The following is a 9947-nucleotide window of genomic DNA, read 5'->3' as shown; positions in this document are numbered from 1 at the left end:
GAAGGTGTTACTTCATTACAGATAAGGAAGGTGTTACTTCATTACAGGTAAGGAAGGTGGTACTTCATTACAGATAAGGAAGGTGGGACATCATTACAGGTAAGGAAGGTGAGACATCATTAAGCAATTTAAGGTAAGGAAGGTGAGACTTAATTACAGGTTAGGAAGGTGAGACTTAATTACAGGTAAGGAAGGTGAGGCTTAATTACAGGTAAGGAAGGTGAGGCTTAATTACAGGTTATGAAGGTGGGACTTCATTACAGGTAAGGAAGGTGAGGCTTAATTACAGGTAAGGAAGGTGAGGCTTAATTACAGGTAAGGAAGGTGAGACTTAATTACAGGTAAGGAAGGTGAGGCTTAATTACAGGTTATGAAGGTGGGACTTCATTACAGGTAAGGAAGGTGAGGCTTAATTACAGGTTAGGAAGGTGGGACTCCATTACAGATACGGAAGGTGGTACTCCATTACAGGTAAGAAGGTGGGACTCCATTACAGGTAAGGAAGGTGGTACTTCATTACAGATAAGGAAGGTGGTACTTCATTTATACTAAGGAAAGGAAGGTGGTACTACATTACAGGTTAGGTGGGAAATATATGACACTTGGGGAACATGTTGAGATGAAAGTGTCAATGTGTTAATTGGAATAATGTACATCTGTAATCCTCCAACTTGGAGAACCGTTCATTGAACATGTTGTCAACTGGTGTTAGTAGCGAATTACAGAAATTACAGATCGAATTACAGAAATAACAGATCGTCCGTGATGTTGACAAACATTAAACTTTAGGTAAGTCGACTCGTCAACAGACTGAAAATAATTACAGTTTGACATATTAAATCGGGTGACATTTAAAATAATAATTTCACTAATGATTTATTAAAAGCCAATGCTTACTGCCTTATCAGTGTTAATATTTTTCTATCTGGATATAAAATGCTAAAGAGTGTTATCACAAAACCAATTAAAATAAACAATATTTTTCATTGTTAAAAAGTACTTGGTATCTATTACATTTTTTCAATGACTTTTAGTCTGATGTTAATTGATAGTAATGTTGTTTTTTCTTTAGTATTTGCAGATCGAAAGCTGGAAGGATCTTGTCAAGTCATTGAGAGTGAATAACATAGATAAGAACTGCTATAGGCAAAACAGGACCTCCCAACCTCATTAATGACTTAAAATGATGTTTTTTTATTACATTAATGTTGTCATGTGTATTTATTTAAATGGGATTTGAAATCCATATTTTTATATGTCTATTGTCTATTTTACATAATAAACAGCTGTAATAAAATATTATAAATATGTGTTTGTAATCACAATGATATATAACTTCTAGCATATATACGATATATATAAACAGTGTTCGAAATTACTATAATAAACCATATATATCCATATTAAAATGTATATAATATAAACAATAAAAGGTCAGTCTGTAACCTTCATCAGCTGATCACATGACCTACAAGCTGTGACACTATTAACAAATATATCATGAATATTTTCTTTGTTTTGATTTACACCTTCTGTTCAATTACACATTCATTAGCATTGATGCATAATATTGTCTATATCTATCATCAGATAGGTTGATTATATTTTGTTTTTATCAACATACTATATATGCTTCATTTAGCACTAAATTTTAACTATTAAACATATTACAGACACGTAAACAGGGATTATTTTCATTCAAAATTAACCCTTTAAGGTCCAAATATAGGTGTATTACTACTTGAAATAAAATTTTAAATCTAAATATATATTGTATCCATAGGATGCCTCCATATTCCATTTTGTCAGTCTATATGGATCAACACAGTGTGACACACAGACATGGGAAATTCTAAATCCACATACCCTTAACCATGGACATAGGCAAATCTAAATCCCCATTCCCTACCAATGGACATGGGCAAATCTAAATCCCCATTCCCTTACCCATGGGCAAATCTAAATCCCCATCCCCTTAACCATGGGCATGGGCAAATCTAAATCCCCATTCCCAACCCATGGATATGGGCAAATCTAAATCCCCATTCCCTACCCATGGATATGGACAAATCTAAATCCCCATCCCCTTACCCCAAAAATAAAATCCAAAGTTCATCAACGAATTATGTTTTCCCAACTGGCTTGATTATTCTCCATCTGTACAAAATAGGTTGAGATATGAATAAAAAAAAATGTTTAAGCCCACATCCTCTTCATGCTGACTTGTTCTCATAAATATCATAAATGAATGTATAATGTAATTACAATATATAAATGACATCATACAAATGTAGAAATTACTAGAATAAACATACAATTCAGTTACAAACTATACTTGTATTAGCTAACTTGTATCACAGTTTTGGGACCTTTCAGTTGAAAATGTGTCAGAGTTAAATCGTATGTATACATATATACATGCACAGTGAGTTAACTTAACTAGAGTCCGCACTCCAGAGCATGCCCATTGATTGGCTCATTTTTGCTGGGGTTTACTTATTGTGACAGCAGAGAAAGGAAAAGCAGCAGAAAAATGATATTCAGATGCTTGTTCATTGGTTACTTTTTTCTTGGGTTTCATATTGTGACAAAAGGGAACATGTTTGACTATTTGATACAATCAAAACACTCGTCGATCTGATTAATACTCGGGGGGCTACGCCCCCTTGTACAAATCAGATAGCTTGTGTTTCAATGCTCTTTCTATTACTTATTTCATCTTAGACAATATTCGTCTTGTACAATTGAATACCCTATCAAAATGTAAGGATCTTTAAGTATGATCTATCTTTCAGGGCATTTTTCCTATTTACAGGTGTCTTTCAGGAACTTATCAAGGTAACTTACCACATCAACATGTAGATACCACTATAGTGCTCCAGTCAGGATTTGAAGAAGGCCTGATTTAAAAATTGTGAAAGGGCATTTATCATTTTGAGGGACACACAGTCTGTGCGAAAGTCTGTCTGTCCTCGGACCTCGCAAACTAAAAATCAGGAGGGCCGAGATAAATTTCGATAGTCAGTCCTCATGTCCGAAATAAATTTCAGCCAGTTTGAAACTATTTTTGGCCTTCTAAAATATGCATATTTGCTAAATATTTTTGTTTATAATTATGGCTATATCCCTCCCCCACCCCTACAAAAAATAACTTTCAGAGTCCGGGCCAGGAAAAAATTATCAGGGCCAGAAATTAATCTAAGGATCCCAGTCCTTGTGGTTGGAAAAAAAAATTGACTTTCGCATTGATTGACTGGGGACACAGCGCCAAATTGGGGAGAATGAGAGGGGGGGATGCTGACTTTTACTTAGTAAAATAAGGTAAACAGCTATAGAGGTTCAAATATTACAGCAAGCAATTAACTATTTCTTATTTTCAACAAGGCCTTCAATGTTCTGTAAAATATAGAAAGTAAAACATATTCACTGACAGCCCTAGTTTTTTCCCCTAATGATAATCAGCATTTATGGTGCTAATTTTCTTTGAAAAGAATTTTTTATACAAAAGTAAATCCATTAAAACTATTTAATAAAAAAATACTTATCAATATTTAGCAGTCAGTATCTACAAGTTACTCGTGCATTCCCATTGTCGGCTTTTCACAACATTTATTTTCCCCATGTTGACAGTGTTAAAGACATTATTAACAAATTATTTAAAAAGGCTGGTCTTAATTTTACTTATCAAGGTGGCATTTGTACAGAAAGTCTATGAAAACTATGGACAATTATACATGAAAAATGTTATTTCTTAAAAAAAATATAAGATGAAAATTTTTTTTTTACAAATCTACAAATAAACTAAAAATATATTCCAGTCCAGTGTCAAACCATGTATCAACATTTGAATTTTAAATTTAAAAAAAAAACAATACTAAAATCAAACTTATTCTAAAAAAGGCTTTTCTTAATTGGCAATTAGTAAATTGTTAATTAGATCTAATTGATAAAATCTGTTTCTTAAATCATATCAACCTATTTAACTCCTCCAAAATATACTTCAATACAAATAGAACAATATTCTTTATCACAAAATTGAAAGGCTAAATTTTAACCATTGATAAAATCAAGTATGTGAACTGACATTATTATCTATAACATCAAGTATGAATTTGCAGATATATCACTTTGTTTACTAACAAACTTTTTTTTGTAACGGAAACGTAACAGAAGATTGCATTACAGGATATCCTACATAAACATTTGGATTATAACATAGACAAAAAGTGCAATTAGATGTCCACCTACAAGACCGATTTATCTTATATAGGATTACAGCGTTTTTAAGGACACATATTTTACCCCACTTGAGGCCCCCCTACTCTACATCTTTTAGAATGACTTGGCTATGAGCGAAAAAAATCTCAATTCAAAACAACACACTATATATAATTGGGTCAAAATTATTTACAATATTTACTTCTATCAACTAAAACACTGGCTTCAAGTTAATATGACGACAGTTTTCTCTTCAAGCCTTGAATGAAATTTAGGAAAAATCGCATCGGTCATCGCGACCGATAATACTAAAAGGTTAACCTTTAGTACGCCATGTTTTCGATGCACTGGAGATAAACAGTAGAAAAATGATGAAAAAATGGCACTTACCCCTAATAATTGGGGCCCAATGTGTTACCGTCCAAGCGGCAAATATATAAATAAATAACTTATCCATGTGAATGAATTCATCAGGCCGATTTTTATGCACAAAACAACACAAAGTTTTTTTTTCGTAAAAGATGGCCTCTATTGTATTGTGTACATAAATGCCCCTTACATTCAATACACAGCGCCGCGCTGTTCCAGGGCGCAACTACACTCCCATGTGTTTACATATAATAAATTTGTAAATGTTTGTTTCGTTTTGGTAAAACAAAACATATAGTTCGTTATAAATATATAAATAAATATGTCTCATATCAGAAGATAAAATTACTATTACAATATCTTCATATTAAAGTAATAATAGGAATGAATATTGGATTCTATCGGGTGTGTATTCAACAAAAGTAAGAGCCGATACAATTTGAGGTCGCTGGTTTAGTTAAACGTTCCCGCTAACTGTCACGTTATATATAGGTCAAGTAGATGGAAAGAATAGAAAAAAGAGAAAAATAGAGTAGAACTAATAAGTGTTAAGGCAGCGTGTACGATATTTCATTCAAACAAGGGCATTCATAACTTATGTTAATGACATTTATTTAATTATAAAGTAAAATAACGGATTTGTAGGCCGCAAGTCGCAGTGACTTAGAGAACTATCCAGATAAAGAAGGGGATAAATATCTTAGATTTTTTTTTCAAAATACGTGAGTTCTTCGGTACAGCTACAACTGATAATATCACAGAGTATTTGTACCTTAATTATTATCCAATATATATATTTATATGTGTGTCATGAATATGAATATATTAGATCTAGGGTAAATTTATACCGATCCACTTTTTAGATATACACGAGGTATTTAAAATAGCACGTATAGATGCATTATTAAAATGTACAATATCTAATTATTCCTTTTGTTTATTATGATATAAGCAATCATCATCGTATATAAGATTTTATAAGCCATTATAAGATTTGTTTATAAGAAAATGTTTGCCATCGTTACAACTAGATCTATAAGAGCGTGATTATCGTGCATTTTTCACGTGTAATAAGGATCGAGTGGTCTTTAGGCCTATAGATGGATATCAAATATTGATAATAATTCAGATAATGACCAAACACAGAATAGATCAACGAAAAACGACTTAAAAGATGCATACATTATTTCACGTCATTTGATTATATAGCATTTCGAGAACTACCACACTTGTCACTTTAAAATTCCAGAGGAGATAGCGATGGAAATGATCAAAGCTTTCTATAGAATTGCAAATATTGTTGCGAATTTTGCAACTTTTGTATGAATATATACAGTATAATTTTTATGTGTACAACATTAAAAGTTAGAGTGACTGAACTATCACTGTTGGGACAATATGATTGTATTGACTTGAATTAATTGGGATATGTGTGGCAGAGCTGGGACGTTTCGGGTGATTACCACCACACTGTCCTCGCGTGTCGGAACTTTCATGAGTGGTTTGAAATAATAAATAATGAAACTGACAATGTGGGGTCATTTCGGGTGATTTGCCACGTGACTGTCCTCGCGTGTCGGTACTTTCATGAGTGGGTTGAAATAATAATAATGATACTGACAATGTGGGGACATTTCGGGTGATTTGCCACGTGACTGTCCTCGCGTGTCGGAACTTTCATAAGTGGCTTGAAATAATAATAATGATACTGACAATGTGGGGTCATTTCGGGTGATTTGCCACGTGACTGTCTTCGCGTGTCGGAACTTTCATGAGTGGTTTGAAATAATAAATAATAAAACTGACAATGTGGGGTAATTTCGGGTGATTTGCCACGTGACTGTCCTCGCGTGTCGGAACTTTCATGAGTGGCTTGAAATAATAATAATGATACTGACAATGTGGGGTCATTTCGGGTGATTTGCCACGTGACTATCTTCGCGTGTCGGAACTTTCATGAGTGGGTTGAAATAATAATAATGAAACTGACAATGTGGGGTCATTTCGGGTGATTTGCAAGCACACGGTCCTCGCATGACGGATCGAGCATTCATGAGTGGTTTGGAATGATAACAAGAGGGCTATGATGGCCCTGAGGTCGCTCACCTGTATATAGGCCCCCAACCCCCACCCCCAACGTTGCAGGGCCAATTTAACCCAAGGGCTTTTATTTGCACAAACTTGGTAGACACCCATAAGAAGATGTTTCATGCTAAACATCTAAGCTCTAGCCTCTTTGGGCTTTTTAAAAGAAGATTTTTTTAAGTTTTTACTATACACATACAGTTAAAAACAATGACACCCCTGGGGCCGGGCCAGTTTTGACCCCGGGGCTTTTATTTGAACAAACTTTGTAGACACTTACTAGAAGATGTTTCGTGCTTAATATCTAAACTCTAGCTATTTGGGTTTTTTCAAAGAAGATTTTAAGTTTTTGCTATACACAATTAAAGAAAATCAATGACCCCCGGGGCGGGGCCAATTTTGACCCCAGGTCTTTTATTTGAACAAACTTTGTAGACACTCACTAAAAGATGTTTCATGCTTAATATCTTAACTCTAGCTATTTGGGTTTTTTCAGTAAGATTTTTTAAGTTTTTGCTATACACATATAAGGAAAATCAATGACCCCCTGGGCGGTGCCAATTTTGACCCCAGGGCTTTTATTTGAACAAACTTGGTAGACACCTATTAGAACATGTTTGATGCTAAATATCTTAGCCATAGCTCTTTGAGTTTTTAAAAGAATATTTTTTAAGTTTTTACTATATGCATATAGGGAAAATCAATGACCCCCCGGGGCGGGGCCAATTTTGACCCCAGGGCTTTTATTTGAACAAACTTGGTAGACACTTATTAGAACATGTTTCATGCTAAATATCTTAGCTCTTACTCTTTTGGTTCTTTAAAAGAAGATTTTTTAAGTTTTTACTATATGCATATAGGGAAAATCAATGACCCCGGGGCGGGGCCAATTTTGACCCCAGGGCTTTTATTTGAACAAACTTGGTAGACACCTATTAGAACATGTTTGATGCTCAATATCTTAGCCATAGCTCTTTGAGTTCTTTAAAAGAAGATTTTTTAAGCTTTTACTATATGCATATAGGGAAAATCAATGACCCCCCGGGGCGGGGCCAATTTTGACCCTAGGGCTTTTATTTGAACAAACTTGGTAGACATCCATTAGAACATGTTTCATGCTAAATATCTTAGCTCTAGCTCTTTGGGTTCTTTAAAAGAAGATTTTTTAAGTTTTTACTATATGCATATAGGGAAAATCAATGACCCCCCGGGGCGGGGCCAATTTTGACCCCAGGGCTTTTATTTGAACAAATTTGGTAGACACTCACTAGAAGATGTTTCATGCCAAATATCTAAGCTCTAGCTCTTATGTTTTTTTAAAAGAAGATATTTAAAGTTTTTTCTTTCGGTTGCCATGGCAACCAGAGTTCTGCATGGAATTAAATTCTTTGAACATTTTTAAAGGTGACCACCAAAGGAACATTCCTGTGAAGTTTGGATGAAATTGGCTCAGTGGTTTATGAGGAGATGTCATTTAAAGTAAAAGTTTACGGACGGACGACGGACGGACGACGGACGGACGACGGACGAAAAGCGATCACAAAAGCTCACCCTGTCACTTTGTGACAGGTGAGCTAAAATACAAATGACAGTGTGGGAATATTTCGGGTGAATTACCACGTGACTGTCCTCGCATGTCGGAGCTTTTGTGAGGGGTTTGTGAAATAATAATAATAATAATAATAATAATAATAATAATAATAATAATAATAATAATAATAATAATAATAATAATAATAATAATAATAATAAAATAATAATAATAATAACAAATAAATAAATAAGTAAATTAATAAAATCGAAGTCCGCGCTATTGCCGAACATACATAGAACATCATTTTGGCCCTATTCTTGGCTAGACAACATTATCTATAGGCCCACACACTTACGTAACTCTAGCACCATTGGGGATTTGTTTCAAATCAGGAGTGTGATTTTGTTGATCATGTTGTTTGCAAAACTTTAGAAAATTCAATGTAGGAGGTTCTCTTTTCTGATGACTGAGTACATTTTTTATCAAATATTTAAAAAAAAAAGAAAAAAGAAAAAAAAAAGAAACGAAAACCGTAATTCGACACTTCCGAGTTAAGTGCACAACCCAACAACCCGTTTCGCTGAAAAGCAGCATGCATCTTGATTAAAAATATTTCATTTTTTAATATCAAAGTCATTTACCTTTTGATCAAACTTATGTTTTTATTGACGACCGACAGCTCCCAGTGAAGGAGTAACTACAACATTTCATTAATTTTTGCCCAGTGCTACAGGTGCGCGCACATTGCTCCAGGTTTGGTTGTTTTTTTTTGTTTTTTTTTATTTTGTTGTTGTTTTTTTGTGTTCTTTTGACATGGCGGGACTGGAAATAGTTTTTACCAATATTTGTGTACCATTTGATGGAAATCTTCACCAATAGCATGTGTGCAGATTTTCAAATGAATCCCTCGTCCAGAATAATCATTTGAGCCGCGTCACGACAAAACCAACATAATGGGTTTGCGACCAGCATGGATCCAGACCAGCCTGCGCATCCGCGCAGTCTGATCAGGATCCATGCTGTTCGCTATGCGCAGGCTGGTTTGGATACATGCTGGTCGCAAACAGCTATGTTGGTTTTGTCGTGACGCGGCTCATTTTTATTGTACATGCAAATGACCCCAAAAAGTAGGAACTATTTGAAAAATTCACTCAAACCGGTATAAGAATTGCACTAACTATATCGCTTTTCAATTTAATTCTGAGTACATTTCTATATTAGAAATTGTAGATTTTCACAAGACTTGATCTATGAAAAAATCAAGTTTTAAGGCTTTTTGAACTCAGTCTGGAGCTTCTTTAACTACGCTATAGTTATGTAGTCAAAATGAGTTTTAAGTCACTTTGCAGCACAGATTTGAATCGTATGAGAAAAAGCAGTTGACAAAAGTCATCAAGACACCTCCGTCATTATGCGAACTTGACCAAAAGACACAGAACTCTCTTGTAAAACAGTTGCCAGTCTACAAGCCCAAAACAAAAAGCCAACCCCCCGCGACATAATTACGAACCGTCTAAGAATTTCTAAAAAAAAACGTGCTCACGTGCTCACTTTCAGGCAAACAGGTGTCAACATTTCTGAGGAAAAAATCAAGTAGTAAAAGTGAAAGTTTTAAAAGAGGTGAAGTAGTAAGAGTGAAGTAGTAAAAGTGAAAGTTGTACAAGAAGTGAAGTAGTAAATGTGAAGTAGTAAAGGTGAAAGTTGTAAAAGAAGTGAAGTTGTAAAAGTGAAATAGTAAAAG

The sequence above is a fragment of the Ruditapes philippinarum genome, unplaced genomic scaffold (genome assembly GCF_026571515.1).
Source record: "Ruditapes philippinarum isolate M1 unplaced genomic scaffold, ASM2657151v2 ctg15229_1_1_1_1, whole genome shotgun sequence".
NCBI lineage: Eukaryota > Metazoa > Mollusca > Bivalvia > Venerida > Veneridae > Ruditapes > Ruditapes philippinarum.
The sequence above is the reverse complement of the archived record's forward strand: the minus strand, read 5'-3'. Positions refer to the sequence as shown.